At 45.2% G+C, this 24178-nt stretch overlaps 1 protein-coding gene across 1 annotated transcript in view; it reads left to right on the top strand.

Moving 5' to 3' along the window:
• Positions 1 to 24178, top strand: part of LOC126201832 (uncharacterized) — an 827155-nt gene that overhangs the window by 580855 nt on the left and 222122 nt on the right. The window lies entirely within an intron of this gene.

Here is a 24178-nt window from a genome sequence, read left to right on the forward strand (position 1 = left end):
AAATGCTGTTTTCGAAAATTGTCGAAAAGAAGTGCCGTGCAGTGCTTTAGTACCATGTTTCGTGGGATTAGCTCATGGAAAGTGTCCTTCAAAAACATTATTATCCCGCTGCAATTAAAAGATGGTTCTAACCATGAATAAATGCAAGCATTATTATGCAAAACTTCTTAAACGCTATCCAAAAGCAAAAACGTGAACCAGATGGTGACAACTGATGGAGTAAATCTAAGTAAAGAGATTGGTATTAAAAGAGGGATGAAATTACGACCAATTTTGTGGTGTAGTCAACAGTGTGTTACATCAGAGCTAACTTCTATTATGTGGAAATTTAGGTAAAAGAAACAAACAGCTTCCAGCCACCAAAGAGTTGGTCAGATATCCATCAACTGCTTACTATCGTTCTTCAGATAAGCGATAAGTTCAAGGAATTTTCCATTTGCCTGCATGGTAACTCAGCGTGTTTGGCCAGAGGATTTGCTGCCCTCTGTAATAAAAAAGACTGAGTTAATGGATAAATGATGAAATTAAATAAGCGTCATTAGACGTCCACCCCGAACAAATACAACGACCAATAACGAACAAAATGGGGTAAAAAAAGTGGTCAGCACGACGGAATGCTATGCAAAGGGGCCCGGGTTCGATTCCCGGCTGGGTTGGAGATCTTCTCCGCTCAGGGACTGGGTGTTGTGTTGTCTTCATCATCATTTCATTCCCATCGACACGCAAGTCGCCGAAGGCTACCCGACGGGAGGCTCTAGCCTCACGACTTTTCATTTTCATCTTCAAGTTAGTAGAAATCGAGAAGAACTGATTAGTTTCGCAAACTACATGAGTATTAAAATCAGTACCAAGAGAAATCCAGCAATAGAGAGATTTGTAAATACTTTGTTTCAAAGAATTATTGACTGGCTTCCTAAGACTGTTTTCTATCTTAGTTTTCTACATCTACTCTACATCTACATCTACATCAATACTCCGCAAGCCACCTGACGGTGTGTGGCGGAGGGTACCCTGAGTACCTCTATCGGTTCTCCCTTCTATTCCAATCTCGTGTTGTTCGTGGAAAGAAGGATTGTCGGTATGCTTCTGTGTGGGCTCTAATCTCTCTGATTTTATCCTCATGGTCTCTTCGCGAGATAAACGTAGGAGGGAGCAATATACTGCTTGACTCTTCGGTGAAGGCATGTTCTCGAAACTTTAACAAAAGCCCGTACCGAGCTACTGAGCGTCTCTCCTGCAGAGTCTTCCACTGGAGTTTATCTATCATCTCCGTAACGCTTTCGCGATTATTAAATGATCCTGTAACGAAGTGCGCTGCTGTCCGTTGGATCTTCTCTATCTCTTCTATCAATCATATCTGGTACGGATCCCACACTGTTGTGCAGTATTCAAGCAGTGGGCGAACAAGCGTACTGGAACCTACTTCCTTTGTTTTCGGATTGCATTTCCTTAGGATTCTTCCACTGAATCGCAGTCTGGCATCCGCTTTACCGACGATAAACTTTATATGATCATTCCATTTTAAATCACTCCTAATGCGTACTCACAGATAATTTGTGGAATTAACTGCTTCCAGTTGCTGACCTGCTATTTTGTAGTTAAATGATAAGGGAACTATCTTTCTATGTATTCGCAGCACATTACACTTGTCTACATTGAGACTCAATTGCCATTCCCTGCACCATGCGTCAATTCGCTGCAGATCCTCCTGCATTTCAGTACAATTTTCCATTGTTACAACCTCTCGATACACCACAGCATCATCTGCAAAAAGCCTCAGTGAACTTCCGATGTCATCCACAAGGTCATTTATGTATATTGTGAATAGCAACGGTCCTATGACACTCCCATGCGGCACACTTCAAATCACTCTTACTTCGGAAGACTTCTCTCCATTGAGAATGACATGCTGCGTTCTGTTATCTAGGAACTCTTCGATCCAATCACACAATTGGTCTGATAGTCCATATGCTCTTACTTTGTTCATTAAACGACTGTGGGGAACTGTATCGAACGCCTTGCATCTACCTATGAACCCGTGTCTATGGCTCTCTGAGTCTCGTGGACGAATAGCGCGAGCTGGGTTTCACACGACCGTCTTTTTCGAAACCCATGCTGATTCCTACAGACTAGATTTCTAGTCTCCAGAAAAGTCATTATACTCGGACATAATACGTGTTCCAAAATTCTACAACTGATCGACGTTAGAGATATAGGTCTATAGTTCTGCACATCTGTTCGACGTCCCTTCTTGAAAACGGGGATGACCTGTGCCCTTTTCCAAACCATTGGAACGCTACGCTCTTCTAGAGACCTACGGTACACCGCTGCAAGAAGAGGGGCAAGTTCCTTCGCGTACTCTGTGTAAAATCGAACTGGTATCCCATCAGGTCCAGCGGCCTTTCCTCTTTTGAGCGATTTTAATTGTTTCTCTATCCCTCTGTCGTCTATTTCGATGTCTACCATTTTGTCATCTGTGCGACAATCTAGAGAAGGAACTACAGTGCAGTCTTCCTCTGTGAAACAGCTTTGGAAAAAGACATTTAGTATTTCGGCCTTTAGTCTGTCATCCTCTGTTTCAGTACCATTTTGGTCACAGATTGTCTGGACATTTTGTTTTGAGCCACCTACCGCTTTGACATAAGACCAAAATTTCTTAGGATTTTGTGCCAAGTCAGTACATAGAACTTTACTTTCGAATTCATTGAACGCCTCTCGCATAGCCCTCCTCACACTACATTTCGCTTCGCATAATTTTTGTTTGTCTGCAAGGCTTTGGCTATGTTTATGTTTGCTGTGAAGTTCCCTTTGCTTCCGCAGCAGTTTCCTAACTCGGTTGTTGTACCACGGTGGCTCTTTTCCGTCTCTTACGATCTTGCTTGGCACATACTCATCTAACGCACATTGTACGATGGTTTTGAACTTTGTCCACTGATCCTCAACACTATCTGTAATTGAGACAAAACTTTTGTGTTGAGCCGTCAGGTACTCTGTAATCTGCCTTTTGCCACCTTTGCTAAACAGAAAAATCTTCCTACCTTTTTTAATATTTCTATTTACGGCTGAAATCATTGATGCAGTAACCGCTTTATGATCGCTGATTCCCTGTTCTGCGTTAACTGTTTCAAATAGTTCGGGTCTGTTTGTCACCAGAAGATCTAATATGTTATCGCCACGAGTCGGTTCTCTGTTTAACTGCTCAAGGTAGTTTTCAGATAAAGCACTTAAAAAAATTTCACTGGATTCTTTGTCCCTGCCACCGGTTATGAACGTTTGAGTCTCCCAGTCTATATCTGGCAAATTAAAATCTCCACCCAGAACTATAACATGGTGGGGAAATCTACTCGAAATATTATCCAAATTATCCTTCAGGTGCTCAGCCACAACAGCTGCTGAGCCAGGGGGTCTATAGAGACATCCAATTACCATGTCTGGGCCTGCTTTAACCGTGACCTTCACCCAAATTATTTCACATTTCGGATCTCCATCAATTTCCTTCGATACTATTGTACTTCTTATCGCTATAAACACGCCTCCCCCTTCACTGTCCAGCCTGTCTCTGCGGTATACATTCCAATCTGAGTTTAGGATTTCATTACTGTTTACGTCTGGTTTCAGCCAACTTTCTGTCCCTAGTACTATATGGGCGTTGTGACCGTTTATTAATGAGAGCAGTTCTGGGACCTTTCTATAGACGCTCCTGCAGTTTACTATTAGCACATTAATATTATTATTCCTTGTTGCATTTTGCCTACTCCTACCTTGCTGCGTCTCAGGAGGCGTCTTGTCGGGCCTAGGGAGGGAATTCTCTAACCTAAAAAACCCACATGTGCACTCCACACGTACTCCTCTACCCTTGTAGCCGCTTCCGGCGTGTAGTGCACGCCTGACCTATTCAGGGGGACCCTACATTTCTCCACCCGATAGCGGAGGTCGAGAAATTTGCACCCCAGATCTCCGCAGAATCGTCTGAGCGTCTGGTTTAAGCCTTCCACTCGGCTCCAAACCAGAGGACCGCGATCGGTTCTGGGAACGATACTACAAATAGTTAGCTCTGATTCCACCCCGCGAGCGAAGCTTTCCGCCTTCACCAATTTCGCTAAACGCCTGTACGAACTGAGGATGACCTCTGAACCCAGACGGCAGGAGTCATTGGTGCCGACATGAGCAACAATTTGCAGTCGGGTGCACCCAGTGCTCTCTATCGCCGCCGGCAGGGCCTCCTCCACATCTCGGATGAGACCCCCCGGCAAGCAGACAGAGTGAACACTGGCCTTCTTCCCCGACCTTTTCGCTATTTCCCTAAGGGGCTCCATCACCCGCCTAACGTTGGAGCTCCCAATAACTAATAAACCCCTCCCCCCGTGTGCCTGCTCGGACCTTGCTGAAGGAGCGGCCACATGTCCACTCACAGGCAGAGCGGGCGATGCCACACGGCCAGCCTCCACATTGACCCTCCGCCTCGTGCGCCGTGAACGCCGCTGAACCCGCCACTCCCCTTGGGGAGAGGGTGGCCCAACCGCGCCCGGTACCCGCGAAGATGTCTCGACAGCAAGGACAGTGGGTGAAGCATGTAACACCTGTGGTGTACCATGCGACGCACCAGACTCCCCACTGCCGCTACACTCCGAGGCAGCAGCCTGAAAACGGCTGACTGCGGCCATCAACACGTTCAGCTGTTCGCGAACAGTGGCCAGCTCCTCCTGCGTCCGTACACAGCAGTCACACATCCTATCCGTCCTAAGAAATCAATTTACTGTAGAGAGTTAATCAACTTTTAACTGGACTGCTAATTCACTAAAGGCGGCTGACTAAACTGACTAAACTGTGGTTGCTAGCCACTTGTAGAGAACAATGAAAATAGCACTACCTGTCTCTGGACTGTATTGAAAACAAACACTAGCACTACTGGTACTATTGTTGACTAAAGGGACTCTCTCTGACTGTATTCAAAACAAACACGAAATCTATGGAACACTATTACTAACACTCGACAATTAAAGCTTCCTAAAAGCAAAAACACACGGAAGAAGAAGTGACAAGTAAGAAAAGTACAGTTAATACTTAAATTAACGAAGCTCACTGCACAGCAGACGTGAAGCGGACGGCAGTTACGACGACACTGACACGTTTTAAGAAAACGAAGCATATTCAGTTGTGTACAACAAACGGTGCAACATGAGTGATAAGTATAAAACATGAGCAGGAGTTGGTAGGCAAGGAAGAATATCCAAAAATTTTGGCTGAATATATTAACGAAAATAATGAAAAAAAGTTAGATTTTTCTCAAACAAATCAGCTCAGCCACGTTAGTGCAGGCACCGCAGAGATGCAACTCAGAAAGTTCACATAGTTTAGGGTGTTATTCTGTTCTGGAGCATCTCATATTTAAGAAAGAAAGTCTTTATTGCACAATAGCGTTTCTTATGATTTATCATCTTCTAGACAGCTGTTTAATGAGCTAGATATTTTAACAACGGCATCACAGTACTTACACTATCTAATTAAACAGTATACGGCTATCTGTCAGTGGTGCATACTGGTCTTCATGATTGCTAGACATCTTATGGGGGCACTTTCCAATTAGAAATGGCTGCCCATTCTTCCTCAAGGGCCCAAACCGCAGATGGGAGTGATGTTGGACACTGCGGTCTGCTTTATAACAAGTTTGATTCTCACCCTGGCGCACACAATCACCATCTCCGAAGTGTTCCTCTACTGCTCCCAAATATGTTCCATTGGGTTCAGGTCGGGACATTCGGCAGATAAATACATTTGAAGAATGTTACTATGCGCAAACCAATGCTTCACAGACGGTGCTTTATTACAGGTTGGAGTGTCACGCTGATGCAAACAGTCACTATCTCCAAACTGTTCCTCTACTGCACGCAGTACACAAGCTGTAAAGTGTGTTCGTTTTCTTCAGCACGATAAGGGGGCTACAAGATAACTACGAAAAGCAACCAGTAGCTCAACAGTACGTTCTTCGTACTTAATTGCCCACACTACACATGCTGGCAGGTAATGTTGTCCAGACATTCGCCAAACCCGAATTCTTCCATCGAACAGTCACAGGATATATACCGTGAACCATCATTCAAAATACCCGTTTCCAGTCATCCATAGTCCAGTGGTGGCACCTCAAGTATCTCTTACCACTGATTACAGGAATGTGTGGTTTGTGAGCAGTTGCTTGGCTATTGTAGCCCATTATTTTCAATCCTGTACGCACAACTACTGTACTACCTTTGGACTGGCGGTAGCACTCTGGAATCTTACAGGTGGATTCTTTCGATGATGTCAGGCGATGTGTTACAATCACCCTCTGCAGTGCTCCACTGGCCCTCTCCGTCAGGAGATGAGATGTTCCACATCATCGTTTAGTTGTCGTTTCTTCGCGATTCCACTTCGCAACCACATCACCAACAGTCGACTTGGGCAGCCTTAGAAGGGTTGAAATGTCTCTGACTGATACGTTACTCAGGCGACATCCAATGTCTGGTCGACTTTCTAACTCATAGAGCTTTCCTGACCGACCCGTTCTGCTGCTACTGCGTCTCCAGTCCTCCTTATACCAGCGGCTCCGCCTCTAGTGACATTTAGTGGCCAATTCCACATTACGTGGGATGTCCTGATTAGTACTATTGATACAGTATCGACATGTAGACATTTTTCCGAAACAATATGTGCTGTCAGTATTTTACAACCGACATTTCGATCATGTTGTTGTTGTTGTGGTCTTCAGTTCAGAGACTCGTTTGATGCAGCTCTCCATGCTACTCTATCCTGCGCAAGCTTCTTCAAAATGGCTCAAATGGCTCTGAGCACTATGGGACTCAACTGCTGTGGTCATCAGTCCCCTAGACTTAGAACTACCTAAACCTAACTAACCTAAGGAGATCACACACATCCATGCCCGAGGCAGGATTCGAACCTGCGACCGTAGCAGCAGCGCGATTCCAGACTGAAGCGCCTACAACCGTTTCTCTAAGTCTACAAATGCTAGAAACGTAGGTTTACCTTTCCTTGATCGATCTTCTAACATAAGTCGTAGGGTCAGTATTGTCTCACGTGTTCCAACATTTCTACGGATCCTTAAGATCATAGAATCGGCAATATCGAGCGCCGATATTTTTATTTTGTATTATATTTTTTCGCAATTTTCAGTAAATTTTTGAAATTGTTCTTTTTTAACATAATTTTACTTTCAGTGTGTGTGTAAAGGAATGTCACTACTTTTTAAGTTTTCATCACGTCCATTCTTTATCTTTGACTATATGAAACAAGTATAGGTGCCACAAGAAGAAGTCGAGTAGCACTGGGGTGGGGGTGGGGGGAAAGACAGAGCTGTGGGGCAGTGTGAATGGAATGACGAGATACATACCACACTAGTCACGTGAAAAACAAATTTAACGCAACTAGTGTGCTATTGCTTCACACTGGCATTCTTCAAAAACCGTTGCTGAAAATTGTGAACAAAATTATCTTTGCGGTGGGCGCGGAGATCTATGAAAGGAACGTAATCGGCTCTCGGCGCTACTAACACAAACTGCAACGTTTATCTTCGCCACGCAATTTTGACATTACAACTGCAAGTTCACTGTCGTTGGCATGAAGTATTGCGAACAAATCCAATATGTGACGAAACCGAACGACGGATCCATCAGACTCCTTTTATTGTGCCGCATACACGCAGTTACCACTGCTAGCAAAGTGGTTATTGCCAAGCTAGAACGTGCATCGTTTTCCTTTCAATTCTTGCTCTAAGGCGGTAGGCAGGCTGCTAGCTTGTTCATGTACAGGATATTTAATAATAAGTCAATACTTAAATATACAGCTCTGAAACTGGCAGTATATTTACAATGTGCAACTGATGTTTTTATAGGCCGGTACATCGGTGTTTTTCCCTTCGATACATCGATACCTTTTTAGATACGCCGAGAGGCGACATTGGGTTTTCTTTTAAATAACGAGTTATCGAATTCACGGTACTTTTAAAAATATCAACAGTCCTAGATTTGATGCTACGGATGAGATAGTGCATATCCAGGAGGCTTGAGGATTTGAGAATGTGCTGATGGGAGCTCGTCCTTTTGTAAACTGGAAATACACTCCGCGAAATGGAAAAAAGAACACATTGACACCGGTGTGTCAGACCCACCATACTTGCTCCGGACACTGCGAGAGGGCTGTACAAGCAATGATCACACGCACGGCACAGCGGACACACCAGGAACCGCGGTGTTGGCCGTCGAATGGCGCTAGCTGCGCAGCATTTGTGCACCGCCGCCGTCAGTGTCAGCCAGTTTGCCGTGGCATACGGAGCTCCATCGCAGTCTTTAACACTGGTAGCATGCCGCGACAGCGTGGACGTGAACCGTATGTGCAGTTGACGGACTTTGAGCGAGGGCATATAGTGGGCATGCGGAAGGCCGGGTGGACGTACCGCCGAATTGCTCAACACGTGGGGCGTGAGGTCTCCACAGTACATCGATGTTGTCGCCAGTGGTCGGCGGAAGGTGCACGTGCCCGTCGACCTGGGACCGGACCGCAGCGACGCACAGATGCATGCCAAGACCGTAGGATCCTACGCAGTGCCGTAGGGGACCGCACCGCCACTTCCCAGCAAATTAGGGACACTGTTGCTCCTGGGGTATCGGCGAGGACCATTCGCAACCGTCTCCATGAAGCTGGGCTACGGTCCCGCACACCGTTAGGCCGTCTTCCGCTCACGCCCCAACATCGTGCAGCCCGCCTCCAGTGGTGTCGCGACAGGCGTGAATGGAGGGACGAATGGAGACGTGTCGTCTTCAGCGATGAGAGTCGTTTCTGCCTTGGTGCCAATGATGGTCGTATGCGTGTTTGGCGCCGTGCAGGTGAGCGCCACAATCAGGACTGCATACGACCGAGGCACACAGGGCCAACACCCGGCATCATGGTGTGGGGAGCGATCTCCTACACTGGCCGTACACCACTGGTGATCGTCGAGGGGACACTGAATAGTGCACGGTACATCCAAACCGTCATCGAACCCATCGTTCTACCATTCCTAGACCGGCAAGGGAACTTGCTGTTCCAACAGGACAATGCACGTCCGCATGTATCCCGTGCCACCCAACGTGCTCTAGAAGGTGTAAGTCAACTACCCTGGCCAGCAAGATCTCCGGATCTGTCCCCCATTGAGCATGTTTGGGACTGGATGAAGCGTCGTCTCACGCGGTCTGCACGTCCAGCACGAACGCTGGTCCAACTGAGGCGCCAGGTGGAAATGGCATGGCAAGCCGTTCCACAGGACTACATCCAGCATCTCTACGATCGTCTCCATGGGAGAATAGCAGCCTGCATTGCTGCGAAAGGTGGATATACACTGTACTAGTGCCGACATTGTGCATGCTCTGTTGCCTGTGTCTATGTGCCTGTGGTTCTGTCAGTGTGATCATGTGATGTATCTGACCCCAGGAATGTGTCAATAAAGTTTCCCCTTCCTGGGACAATGAATTCACGGTGTTCATATTTCAATTTCCAGGAGTGTATGTTTAGGCATAAAGATAAAAATAAACGACGTGCGTAGTTGTTGAGGTTTTTCTCCTGTGCGGTGAGTAGGCCCGGCAGCGTGTGTACTTTTGCCGCTGCAGAGGCTGGCCGTAACCGCGCGACAGCAAAGCGAACCGTGTCTGGGCCGTTGCGCGGGCCTCCGCGAGTGGTACGGCACAGGTCAGCGGGCAGTATATGCTGCCCTCCGTCCACCTGCCGGCTGTGACGTCATTGAGGACGCGGGCCAAGCGGACAATTTCCCGTGAGGCGACGGAAGGCTGGGTGCCGACTGCCCTTCTCGCACTGGCGGTGTCCACACTCTCCAACAAACACAACCTGCCCCTTGTTAAATAGTCACCCAGGGTGTTGACAATACTGATTTTATGTCATCTGCACTGGCCGGCCGGGGTCGCCGAGCGGTTCTAGCCGCTGCAGTCTGGAAGCGCGCGACCGCTACGGTCGCAGGGCCAAATCCTGCCTCGGGCATGGATGTGTGTGATGTCCTTAGGTTATGTCCATTATAATTATCCGGGCTGTTATGCCGTGGTCGCTTGATGAATTCTGTGTCGATTCCCAACGTTTCGTCTCCGACTGCGGGAGACATCTTCAAGGGGGTCCGTAGATCGATGGAAGGTCCAACACACCCACTGGCTGAGTAGCGAGACAGTGGGTGTGTTGGACCTTCCATCGAGCTACGGACCCCCTTGAAGATGTCTCCCGCAGTCGGAGACGAATCGTTGGGAATCGACACAGAATTCATCAACCGACCACGGCATAACAGCCCGGATAATTATAATGGACATGATATTTCCGGCCGTGAAAGTCTACATTTTAGTGTCTTTAGGTTAGTTAGGCTTAAGTAGTTCTACGTTCTAGGGGACTGATGACCTCAGATGTTAAGTCTCATAGTGCTCAGAGCCATTTGAACCATCAGCTGCATTTGAACTGTGAACCCAACACCGACAAATATCAACACAGGTATCGCTAGTGCTCTACACAGCGACTGACAGTAAAACTGTGCCACTTCATTATTCCTGGTGGTATGCGTCCTATTTTCACATACACATTCAAAAAGGAAACGAAATTACAATAAATGATAAAAACATCATTGTCTTAATACGTGTAAATTATGGCTTACAGTGTCTTAAATAATACAGTAAGAAAATATTTTCTTAAATAATATTTCCGGTTCAAATGGTTCAAATGGCTCTGAGCACTATGGGACTTAACATCTGTGGACATCAGTCCCCTAGAACTTAGAACTACTTAAACCTAATTAACCTAAGGACTTCACACACATCCATACCCGAAGCAAGATTCGAACCTGCGACCGTAGCGGTCACGCGGTTCCAGACTGAAGCGCCTAAAACGGCACGGCCACACCGGCCGGCAAATAATATTTCAGGACCTAACACTATAGAGTATTTAATATTCGCTCATAACATACATTGATTATCACCACCGGTCTAATGGCACGTTGGTCCACATTTGGAGTGCAGTACAGGAGCGATTCCCATGGCGTGTAGTGAATGACAGAACGTATCTTTCAGCCGGCGGCAAGACGCAATTGTAGCATCCATTTTAGTCGCTTGCTACTTACACACTGATAAATGCAAAACAGGGAATTGACAGAATCAACGTGAACCTCAAACTCTCCTCGTTCAACCACGCAACATCAGGCCGTTACAAGCACATGTTTTATTTTCAGCAGCCAGTCGGTGGTTAATTTATGAATCGTCCTCGTACTAATTTATTTTTCTATTTGGTGGGGTTCGTTAACGGGTGATTATTTGACTCACTGCGTACTGAGATCCGTATCTTTTTGTCTTTCTTTTTTAGTCATGTCTAGCTCTACTTACTGCTTTTTGCAGACACGGTTGTTGCTTGAAAATGAATGTGATGCCTGAAACCTGTCGCACTTGACTGTGTGTCAAACATTCGTGGTAGGGTACATCGTTTTATGAACAGCATCGAATCTCCCCATCATGTGGCTTACACAAAATATTAACTGCCAGGATACCACACCTTGCACCAAATTTGATTTTCCTGAAATACGAGGGCTGTTCAAAAAATTCCAGAACTTTGTCCACAAAATATTTCAATGCTTGCCTCTTAATTGTTGTGCAAGGTTTCCTTCGAAATACTCTCCTCCACAATTGATACACCGCTCCAAACGCCATTTCCACTACCGGAAGAAGGCTTGCTGGACCGCGCGAAGCGCCATCATCGAATTTTCTTTTGTCTATCGTTGCAAATCTTCGTCCTTTCAACGGGTTTTCAACTTTGGAAATAAAAAACAGTCCGCAGGGGCCAGGTCTGGGGAGAACAGAGGGTGGGGCAGCACAGTGATTTCGTATTTTGTGCAATAGTCAAGCACCAACAAGGATGAATTTGTGGGTGCGTTATCGTGATGCCAGAGCCACGTATTGTTTCGCCACATTTCAGGCCGTTTCCTTCTCAAACTTCGTCGCAGGCGTCGCAGCACGTCCCGATAGTAACATCGATTTACGGTTTGTCCCTGTGGCACGAATTCATGATGAACTAATCCTTCAAAGTCGATGAAAACTATTAGCATGGCTCCGCTAACTCTCCCATCTCGAAATTCGCAAACTGTGCGTCACAACATTCTACTCCATACAGCAGTGGACAACAACTAACAGTAACACAACGGTGAAACTTCCGACATTTACACGTCAATCACGGGCGTGTGCAGGGATGCCAACCTTATTTCGCTCCAACACTCCATTGCCGCGAAATTACGAATGTTCCAGAATTTTTTGAACAGAACTTACATATGTTCGTCATCTAATCCATAAGAAATATACCACTTGATGTTATCGTCCTTATTTTCGCTACATTACTCACTTTTAAAATCATAACTCTGGTGTCGTCACCGTCGTCTCACAAAGCATCTGTCGGGAATCCAAACGTGGTGCAAACCGAAGCCGGAAGACGTCTGTTGAGGCGGACGTTGAAGACTCTGAGACTTTAGTTTCCGAATCATGGTAGGAGTCTCAGATAGTGTAGAGTCCAATCTTACGTTGAACGAGAAGGACAACTCCAGATGACTTCTTTTTAGCGTCTTTGACCTGCCATGTACTAGACACTGTTCACCGTTACTGTGCACTCCTGATAGTTCTCCAGGGTCTGTTCATTTTTATTCTGTAAGAGAGAGAAAAGACTTTACAGGTGGACCATAGAGACTTGAATTCCTTCTTGGCCCGAGAGAACATGAGCCACAATTCTGAAAAGTTAGTATTACACCCGTAACAATTCTTACCACGAGCTCGTCTATTTCATAGTTCCATCGCGTGTATGTCTACATCTATACTCGTTGAGTGACCTTACGGTTTTGGCCTAGAGCACTTCTGGTAACATCCATATTTCCCCCTGTGCCTGTTTAATTCGCCAGTTGTGCACTGGAAGAACCATCGTGCTCACCTCGGGAGATGTACGTGGGATAACTCAACATGGTGCCTCATTCTTCTTGAGACTTATGCTCCTGGAACCTTACCTCCTATGTTATACTCAACGTCCCACAAATAACGCCTGTCAGTGGAGTCTCACGAGCATTAATGTAATGAAAGAGCCCGTGACGAAACGTGCCGCTCTTCTTCACGTCTATTCCGTCTTCTCTATTAATTGTACATGATAAGGACGCTACGATGGCGAGCAGTACTCAAGAATCGGCTAAATGAGTGTTTTGCAAGCCACTTCTTTGGCAAATTCATCACATTTCCTAGGAATTCTTCCAGTGAATCTCAGCCTCGAATCTGTCTTCCTCACAACCCCAATTAACAGCCAAAGAAACTGGTACACCTGCCTAATACCGTGTAAGGGTCCCTGCGAGCACGCAGAAGTGCCGCAACGCAACGTGGCGTGGACTCGACTAATGTCTGAAGTAGTACTGGAGGGAAATGACACCATGGCTGTCCATAAATCCGTAACAGTACGAGGGGATGAAGATCTCTTTTGAACAGCACGTAGCAAGCCATACCAGATATGTTCAATAATGTTCATTTACGGGTAGTTTGGTGGCCAGCGGAAGTGTTTAATCACAGAAGATTGTTCCCGGAGCCACTGTGCAGCAATTCTGGACGTGTGGAGTGTCGCATTGTCTTGCTGGAATTTGGAATTGCCTAAGTCCGTCGGAATTCACAGTGCACATGAATGGATCTCAGAGTCGTATGTAGACGTCTCAAGGGTCGCATATCACTCCAGCTGCATACGCCCCACACCACTACAGAGCCTCCACCAGCTTAGACAGTCCCCTGCTGACATGCAGGGTCCATGGATTCATGAGGCTGTCTCCATACCCCTACACGTCTATCCGCTCGAAACAATTGTAAATGAGACTCGTCCAACAAGGCAAGGCTGCAGTAACCTATCTAACAACTACGCCAGACACTTGTGTTCTATAGGCGTTGCCGACAGCAGCGTAGTATTCTGCCCGTTCACATATCTTTGTATTTGAATACGCGTACCTACACTAGATTCTTTGGCGCTTCAGTGCGGTTTTGCATTTTTTTTCCGCTTTAGGTAGTTCCGGATGATTAACGCTAGATACTGTGCATTTCTTAGCGTTTCCAGCGGTTTGCGCCAATGGTGTACTCTAAGAGTAGTGAACGTCTTCAAATGTTTGTGCGTAATACTTTGCATTTATTTAGGTTCAGTGTCGTCTGCAAGGCCCCGCGTAGCTTTTGCTTTCCTAGCTCAAGTTTATCACTTCTGAAAAAGCCACATTTAAACTGACTTTGAGGACTTTAATAAGTGGTAACTAACAGACCCACAGGTGTCTGTGCATTGCCGCCTTTTAGCGGGGGCAAGTGCTTGAATTTGCGCGCACAACGACGTGATTGGCCAACCTCAGTGCAAAGCAACTCGGAAAAGGCGCAGCGTATCGAATTTTTTTCTCAGCAATTAGTTCTCAGCACAACCTCACCTGCAACACTTTTACAAGTTTTTCAGACTGTTTCTGTACACCCTGTATATACCGGGTGTTTGTTCCTCCTAAGAGTCGTGTTTGATTGAAATTGCTCATATTGAGAAAGTGAAAAGGGTGATCTATATTTAGCTTCCGAAAGTTCTTACAGCCAAGATCGCATTAATTAGTGTCTATTATTGATGAACGGTTTCGACAGGTGAAACCTGTCATCTCCCTCTCTCCAGAAAGTTTTTGGTCATAAATCGTGTTCCATTATGAGTTTATCGCGACATGGCACAATGATAAACTGATAATGGTACATTATTTAAAACAAAACTTTTTTTGACGATAACATGACAATTTCAGATGTTGAAACAGGTTCTCAATAGTGAATATTAATTTATGTGATCTTGGCTATAAAAGTTTCTCCAAGCATTTTCTCTATTGTTTCGGCAGATATTTGCCATTTAGATTTTGCAGTATGTAGCTGGAGTCAGCCCAGACGAACAGTGCTCATCAAGTCCTACATGCGACACCAAGTGTGGACAGAAACCGTTGCTGCGTTTCCTATTTACAAAGAAAAAGATGTTTAAAAGCGGAATTTTACGTTCTCATTCGACAGAGCGTTTCCAGAATTAGTCTTGTACGATATTTCTTTTATCGATATGCATTAAACGGGAACAGCAAAACACGAACACTAAGCAGTACTCCAGCAGCGACTGACCAGCACTGCTACATGGCGGCAGTAGTAAGCGCGGGGCAGGGCCGTGCTTTTGCTCCTGTACTACTGGTTATTCCTCAACTTTTAATGTTCTGCAGGGCAGGGTAGGACAGAGTAGCCGATGGAGGCTACAGAAAAGTGGTCTTCACCAAGAAAGCGTGTTTGCTCGAGTTGTGTTCAATTTACTGGGTGATCAAAAAGTCAGTATAAATTTGAAAACTGAATAAATCACGGAATAATGTAGATAGAGAGGTAGAACTTGACACACGTGCTTGGAATGACATGGAGTTTTATTAGAAAAAAAAAATACAAAAGTTCAAAAAATGTCCGACAAATGGCTCACCATCTGATCAGAATAGCAATAATTAGCATAACAAAGTAAGACAAAGCAAAGATGGTGTTCTTTACAGGAAATGCTCAATATGTCCACCATCATTCCCCAACAATAGCTGTAGCCGAGGAATAATGTTGTGAACAGCACTGTAAAGCATGTCCGGAGTTATGGTGAGGCATTGGCGTCGAATGTTGTCTTTCAGCATCCCTAGAGATGTCGGTCGATCACGATACACTTGCGAAACCGGAAAGCCAATAATCACACGGACTGAGGTCTGGGGACCTGGGAGGCCAAGCATGACGAAAGTGGCGGCTGAGCACACGATCATCACCAAAATTTGCGCGCAGGAGATCTTTCACGCGTTTAGGAATATGGGGTGGAGCGCCATCCTCCATAAACATCGTACGTTCAAGGCAGGTGTTTTTCAGCCAGGCTGGGGATGATGCGATTCTGTAACATATCGGCGTACCTCTCACCAGTCATGGTAGCAATTACAAAACCAGAATCACGCATTTCCTCGAAGAGAAAAGGCCCAATAACGGTAGATGTGGTAAATCCAACCCATACCGTGACTTTCTCGTCGTGCAATGGAGTTTCCACGACAGTTCTAGGATTTTCGGTAGCCCAAATTCTGCAGTTTTGGACGTTGACAGACCCTCGGAGTGTGAAATGAGCTTTGTCGGTCAACAACACGTTACTCAACCAATGGTCATCTTCCGCCATCTTTTGAACCGCCCACACCGCAAATGCCCTCCGCTTCACTAAATCGCCAGGTAACAGTTCATGATTCCGATGGATTTTGTACGGATATCATCTGAGGGTACGCCTAAGTGCCAACCAAACAGTAGTGTACGGAATGCCGGTGCGACGTGCGACTGCACGAGCGCTGACTTCCCCGTGCGTAGACGAACCCAATACAGTCTCCATTTCTTCCTGAACTGTCTCAGCAGCATTACGCCTTGTGCTCGGTCGGTCACTATGGGGTCTATCGTCTAAACAACCCGTGGCTTCGAACGTCGAAATCATTCTCGCCACAGCTGCACTTGTCGACGGACCTTTACCCGTTCGAATCCCCTTCCTATGGCGATAGGATCGTAACGCTGAACTAGCACATTCCCCATTCTGATAATACAGCTTCACTAAAAGCGCCTTTTCAGGTAACGTCAACATGCTGCGACTGCTGGCGCAACTGATTCTCTCTCTCATTACAGCTCCTTTTATACACGATTGTCATGCGCAGTCACTGACGTTTTACTGTCCAGCGCCATCTGTCAGACAATTTGTGAACTTTGTTTTTTTTTGTTCTAATAAAACCCCATGTCATTCCAACCATGTATGTCAATTTTTACCTATCTATCTACAATATTCCGTGGTTTATTAAGTTTTCAAATTTATACTTACTTTTTTATCACCCGGTATATACTAACAACTAATCCATAGTCGCCAACTGCATGAGTTCCTTGTACGCCGCTCTGGCAACCCGAAGCACATACTGCGATCTAATAGAAATCACCCTGAAGAGTGATCTTGAAGATCTGTCAAACTTAAACCAAACCCACCAAAGACACAAATGTGTGATTTCCACCTGAGAAACAGGGAAACCACCCGCAAGTTAAAGATAGAATGGTCAAGTGTTAAACGGGAACACTGTGACACTCCAAGAAACAGATCTCCAACGTTCAAAACACACTGCATGAATTTCAAATCAAAAGTCTCCACCACGAACAACCTACTCAGAAAACTGGCCGAATCACAGTGGCACAGTCAAACTGAAACCATCCGAACTTCTCCACTGGCATTATGCAACTCCGCTACAGAGTATGCCTGTCCTGTTTGGTGTGAGCCAACACATACCAAACAGGTGCATACTACCCTAAACGACATATGTAAAGTTATAACAGTGTGGTGTGCGTACTGTAAGACCTTCGGTACACACACCATCAGATTATTTGACTTGTCGCTTTAACGAAGTAGGCGAGTGTCAGCAATATGCCTCGTGGTCTTATCGTGGCGTGTTTATCTTCTGCCGTTAGGTCAGACGATAGAAATGCCACTTGCACGCTTAGAGTAGCAGATTGACGGTGACCAACTTAAAACAGAACTTGATTAATTTTCACACACATTTATTAAAATAATAACAAGCATAAAAATAACTTAACTTGGTTCTGGATGCTATTTACAATTGACAATCTGAAGTTCCTTTGGTCTTGGTACGTTAATCTTATTCTCACATATCTCTGATACTTGACAACGTGACTATTCATTTCTCTTCACGGCTATGTACAGGAATATGGTAATCTTATTAGGCACAGACTCAAACTTGACTATAGACTGGTACAGACTAATGCAGACTGGTCCAGACTGGTGCAGACAAATGCAGACTAATGCAGACTGACTAATCGGGGGTCTGTACACTCGTTATAATACCTCGAGCGTTCAGGTATCAGTGCGCGAGTGTGATCCGCGAGGAGAAAAGGTTCTACGTTAGCAGCAATCTCATTGGCTGCGTTATATATTAATACGCGGATCGGCGGAAGCAGAATTTGGTCCGTCTCTATGACAGCGCCATCTCGTAGTGCGGAGACGGACGAGCGCTGCGCCTGCGCTGTTGCGCTTAGCGGGGCGCGCTCTAGTGGGAAAGTTGTGTACGCGCTGACTACGCGGAAATATGTACACAACAAACAGGTTGCTTGAAGTCAGCTCGAGTCGAATGGCGCTACCAGCTTGCAGGAATTGCACCACCTACTATTCGGAGAGAAAAAGCCGCAAACAGGGAAAGAACGAAACTGGAATAGGAAATAAACGCATCCCATACATGGGCAACAACCCTACCCAAATGATTAAGGTCAAGGAAAAGTTTCCTCAGAACACAGGAGAAACTAACAACCACTGATTAAGAAGCCAGGCTGCAACTATGGAGGGCTGAGACGTCCCACCCTCCTGGCTGGAAACGATTTTCAGAATCTTTGCCCCCTGGTCGTGATGTGAGTTGACCAATAGAAGTCCTTGAACAGGTTGAGGTCACGAATGGGCAGATAACGGGTTAACCTGGCAAAATGGGGATACCCTGAAGAAAACAAAGCTCAATGTAACTGCGGGAAACAACAGACTTTTCAACATATGCTTGAGTGTTGCCTGTGTCTAGCCACCTGCACAAAAGACAACCTTCGACAAGCAACGGAAAATGTACCGGAAGTGGCCAAATTTTGGTCAAAGGTTATATAAACAGTGTTGACCTGTCAACAGTTGTGTAAACTCTGTCATATGTATGTTTCTGACACGAGAATAATAATAATAATAATGTTGCTGTGAATACGTATCGATATAACAAATAACGCGCTAGACTAATTTGGGAATGGTCTGTCGAAGGGGTACACAAAATTCCGCTTTAAAAATCATTTTGTTTATAACGGGAAACAAACCAACTCTTGCCCTCGACGCTGGGCGTCGTTTGAAAGGCACGATGGGCGGTGGTTGTTTGGGAGAGTTCAGTAACACACGCCGTAAACGAAACCGGAAATTTCTCCCGAAACACCAGAGAACACACGCCTGGCGCCTCTTAGGAGGGACACCCTGTGTATGTACCGCACGATCTGGACACGCGATTCTCCCATAGATATATCACGTGATACACCAAAGTTCTGATCTGCGTCAGCCGTTGCTGAGTAGACGCAGGAAAAAAAATCGCCTCATTGCAAAGATCGCACAGTATGAGCCGTCGCCTAAGAACCAAAGGAATTCTCAAAAGTTCCCGTCATATTTCTTAGTTCACATTTCTTAGTTTTTGCACTTGAATCGGTACTTACTGACACAGGAACATGGGAAAACAATTTTGTGTTTGCAGCTTAATGTTTGACACAAGAGATTACATATTTTCTCTTATTTATGACTAACTCTGTATACGAGTACAGTGAACTGTAAGGGCCTGAGAACACTCCTTTGGCATCTCCCGAACTTGTCTTCACGGTTACGATGTCGCCAATGCAGCTACCGCCTTATCTTTCCAATATTTTCCCGTGAATGTCCCTAGATTGCATACCGCTAGCAGTGGAAATACTCTAACCGTTCACCATGTTTGTATTCTGAACACTGTCAGAGGTTCGACCATCTTGTTCCAAGTGCCGTAATCTTTACGCCGGAGATATCATTCGTTTGCGTAGGTCAATGCTTTCTCTTTCCCTGGTGCGAGTTTGAAATGTCTGGAACGTCCGCTTTCTACCATACTAGGCGTCTACTGCTAATTTTTTAAAATACCCTCGCAATTCTGGACGCTTGAATTTTCGCCGTTGTGGTATTACCCGCGTCTCTGTCGCGTAAGAACTGTGCTGCTTCACGCGGAGGCAGAAAGCGTTACGGCGACACAGAGGGAATTTCAAGCCGACTTCAGGATACACAACTCTGCACTCGTACCACATGTTTCAGGGAAAAGAGAAAAAAAATGCCCCGACAGCAGCAGTGCGGAGCTGTTTTGGGAGATCCGTATAAGTCTGCTGTGTGAGCTGCTGCAAAAGAGGAGAGAGCTTACTTTCCTGCAAGGCACTGCGGCTCTTACGCACAGCTCGAAAATTGCTTCTGTTTTATGCAAGCTGAATTAACGTAACAGGGAGATACGAAAATTTTTTTATTCATTACTTTTTTTTAAAGATAAAGATAATTGTTTGGAGCAATGGTCCTTGTCGAAATCCCAGAGCGTAGATTCTGTTGCCTCGGATAAATCATGGCAAAATATCGATACTTTAATAACAATTAGAACTGCGACAAATGCGATATATTGGAGGAAACAGCAAGGAAATGGGGCATTTAAGTTGCAACTGTCTGTCAGAATACTGACAATACATCCAATGCAACCTAGCTCAAGAGATAAAGTACAAAGAATGCGTATCGACTACGTCACTGAATCAACAGGTTAATGTTCACCTACAGTTGACAGTCTAAGCCAAATTGGGAATGCAAACCGGATTTCCCGCTTAGTGGCCTTAACCATTAGCTATCGAGTGTATTATTTATTGCAAACACCATTGTTTCAGTTTCCACTGTAGGTCGTTTTTAAGTGTTTACAGATACTGAATACACAGCAGTGGTCAACATTAATAACATGAACCTCTATGGTTCGTGTCAGCCTCTGTCACATGCACCATCGGTATGTGTTAGATTCGATGAAAACTCATCAGATTTGTGCTTATTGCACGTCAAGATAAGTGGCGTGCCGATGCTGTATCTCAAAACGTCTGACATGTCATAGAGACTCACATCATTTTTATTCCCTTTATTCATGTTGACTACTGGTGTGTTTTCAGTCTCTGTAACCGCTCGAAAATTATGTAGCCTGAAAGTGACCTTAAGAAGTCCAACCATCTGATGCTTCTTGGCTGTATCTTTGTTAACACTAAAACTCTCTCTCTCTCTCTCTCTCTATATATATATATATATATATATATATATATATATATATATATATATATATATATATATATATATATATATATGGTGAGTCACCTAACGTTACCGCTGGATATATTTCGTAAACCACATCAAATACTGACGAACCGATTCCACAGACCGAACGTGAGGAGAGGGGCTAGTGTAATTGTTTAATACAAACCACACAAAAATGCACGGAAGTATGTTTTTTCAACACAAACCTACGTTTTTTTAAATGGAACCACGTTAGTTTTGTTAGCACATCTGAACATATAAACAAATACGTAATCAGTGCCGTTTGTTGCATTGTAAAATGTTAATTACATCCGGAGATATTGTAACCTAAAGTTGACGCTTGAAACCTCCGACGTTCAGTTGCGTGTTGTGACAAACACGGGCCACGGTCGGCGAGCAGCATCTGCAGGGACATGTTTACGATGACGACCGTGTTTACGAGTGTGGCTATAGTGCTCTGTTGTGGTTTGGTCTAGCTGTCGCTGTGTCCGCATGTAGCGCTTGCTGCTATTGTTATTCTGCATTCGTCTCCGCACGCAGACCAACTGTAGTACACCGTGTTAGCAGACGTCTGCGATAGTGTAGTGTTGTAGGAACTGTGACCATGGTGTATTCGAACTCTGAAAAGGCGGAGATGATACTCATCTATGGCGAGTGTCGAGAAATGCAGCTGAAGCCTGCAGGGTGTATGCAGAACGGTACCCGGACAGAGAGCATCCAACGTGCCGCACATTGCAAAACATCTACCGCCAACTGTATGCAACAGGTATGGTCGTAGCACGCAAACGGGTCCGTAACAGGCCCTTCACAGGAGAAGCGGGTGCAGTTGGTGTGTTAGCTGCTGTTGCCATGAACCCACACATGAGTACACGGGACATTGCGAGAGCCGGTGGACTGAGTCAAAGTAGTGTCATGCGCATACTGCATCGTCACCGCTTTCGCACGTTTCATGTGTCACTACATCAGCAATTACATGGTGATGACTTTAATCATCGAGTGCAATTCTGTCAATGGGCATTAACAGAGAATGCGTTGCAGTTCTACCTGTTTACCGATGAAGCGGGTTTCACAAACCACGGTGCAGTGAATCTACGGAAGATGCATTACTGGTCCGTGGACAATCCTCACTGGCTCAGACAGGTAGAGCGACAGCGACCGTGGACTGTAAATGTATGGTGCGGAATCATTGGCGACCACCTTATTGGTCCTCACTTCATTGCAGGGGCCCAAACAGCTGCAACATACATCGCGTTTCTACAGAATGATCTGCCAACGTTGCTCGAAAATGTCCCACTGGAAACGCGTCGACGTATGTGGTATCAGCATGATGGTGCACCTGCACATTCCGCAATTAACACTAGGCTGACCCTTGACAGGATGTTCGACGGGCGTTTCATAGGACGTGGAGGACGCATAAATTGGCCAGCCCGTTCTCCTGATCTTACACCTCTGGACTTCTTTCTGTGGGGTACGTTAAAGGAGAATGTGTACCGTGATGTGCCTACAACCCCAGAGGATATGAAACAACGTATTGTGGCAGCCTGCGGCGACATTACACCAGATGTACTGCGGCGTGTACGACATTCATTACACCAGAGATTGCAATTGTGTGCAGCAAATGATGGCCACCACATTGAACATCTATTGGCCTGACATGTCGGGACACACTCTATTCCACTCCGTAATTGGAAACCACGTATGTACGTGTACCTCACCCCTCATGGTAATGTACATGTGCGTCAGTGAAAAAGCCCAATAAAAAGGTGTTAGCATGTGGACGTATGTGCTGTTCCAGTCTCTTCTGTACCTAAGGTCCATCACCGTTCCCTTTGGATCCCTACGTAATTCGGTGCTCTCCGATGCACACGATCGAACAGCGGAGGATTGGTACTCAAGCGTCAACTTTAGGTTACAATATCTCCGGATGTAATTAACATTTTACAATGCGACAAACGGCACTGATTACGCATTTGTTTATATGTTCGGATGTGCTAACAAAACTAACGGGATTCCATTAAAAAAACGTAGGTTTATGTTAAAAAACATACTTCCGTGCATTTTTTTATGGTTTGTATTAACCAATTACACTAGCCCCTCTCCTCACGTTCGGTCTGTGGAATCGATTCGTCAGTATTTGATGTGGTTTACGAAATATATCCAGCGGTAATGTTAGGTGACTGTGTGTGTGTGTGTGTGTGTGTGTGTGTGTGTGTGTGTGTGTGTCTCCATTTCAGCCATAGGACTTTGGACCAAACTAGCCTCCAACCTACCTCTTATCCAAAACCACTCCGCATTCAAGATATATTAAAACTTTACTGTTATCATCGGCTAAGCTTCGGCAATCTCAAATGTTCAGAAGTTTTCTTTCTGTCCTTTGGTTCCCAGTAAATCGTGGGAGCAACTAAGGACATGCAGTCCTCTTAACCTGTCTGTCAGGAATGTAATACATAACAAGGAGAGGAAACGTATGTTCGTCTGTGTGGGGGAGGGGCTCGGTGGGGAGTTGGAGTGAGGTGGGGGGGGGGGGGGATTCTACGTTTTCACGCATGTCTCATCCGTAGTGCTGCCAAACTATTATTATTCCGTGGACGTAGATTTCTGGACTGAAGGTCGTGCGTGTTAATTTATTGAACAAATTTCGATTATTTTTCAAGATATAAATCTGCAAAATATTTAAGCTAAACCACAGAAGAATAACCAACATGCAGCGATTTCAAGGATTTCTGTAGATAGACTGTAGTGTGTAGCAAGAAAACTGAGCCCAACATCCAAAACTTAATTTCATTTTCGAATTCAGCGCCCACAGTTTAGCAAAGAACACTCTTCACATTCTTTGTACCAAAAACGTTGGTGACCAGTTTTGCACTCGTTACAAGTCGATGTTACCGGCGAAGAAATGAAAGTAGACAATAGCCTCATTTTAGGTACTTCCCTGAATCACAGCTGCAGTTATAATGTTTTTCTACCTAAAGAATTTCCTGTCATCAGTAAGTTCTAAAACGTCAGAGAAATTTTCATTCTATCCTTGGTCTTCCCTCTTTTCACTGGTTTCTTGCACGGTTTTCATCGATATCTCAATACTTCTACTTTTTTTTTTCATGCATTACTGCTTTGCTAGTTTAATTCATTCTTCAATTTGTCTTTGCTAGTTTCCGCTTTCTTCCATCAAGCTCATTATATGCTTCATAATGCTGGTTTCTTCATCTATTTCAACCTCTTGCATGATAGA

This window comes from Schistocerca nitens, chromosome 1 (genome assembly GCF_023898315.1).
Source record: "Schistocerca nitens isolate TAMUIC-IGC-003100 chromosome 1, iqSchNite1.1, whole genome shotgun sequence".
In the NCBI taxonomy this organism is placed as follows: Eukaryota; Metazoa; Arthropoda; class Insecta; order Orthoptera; family Acrididae; genus Schistocerca; species Schistocerca nitens.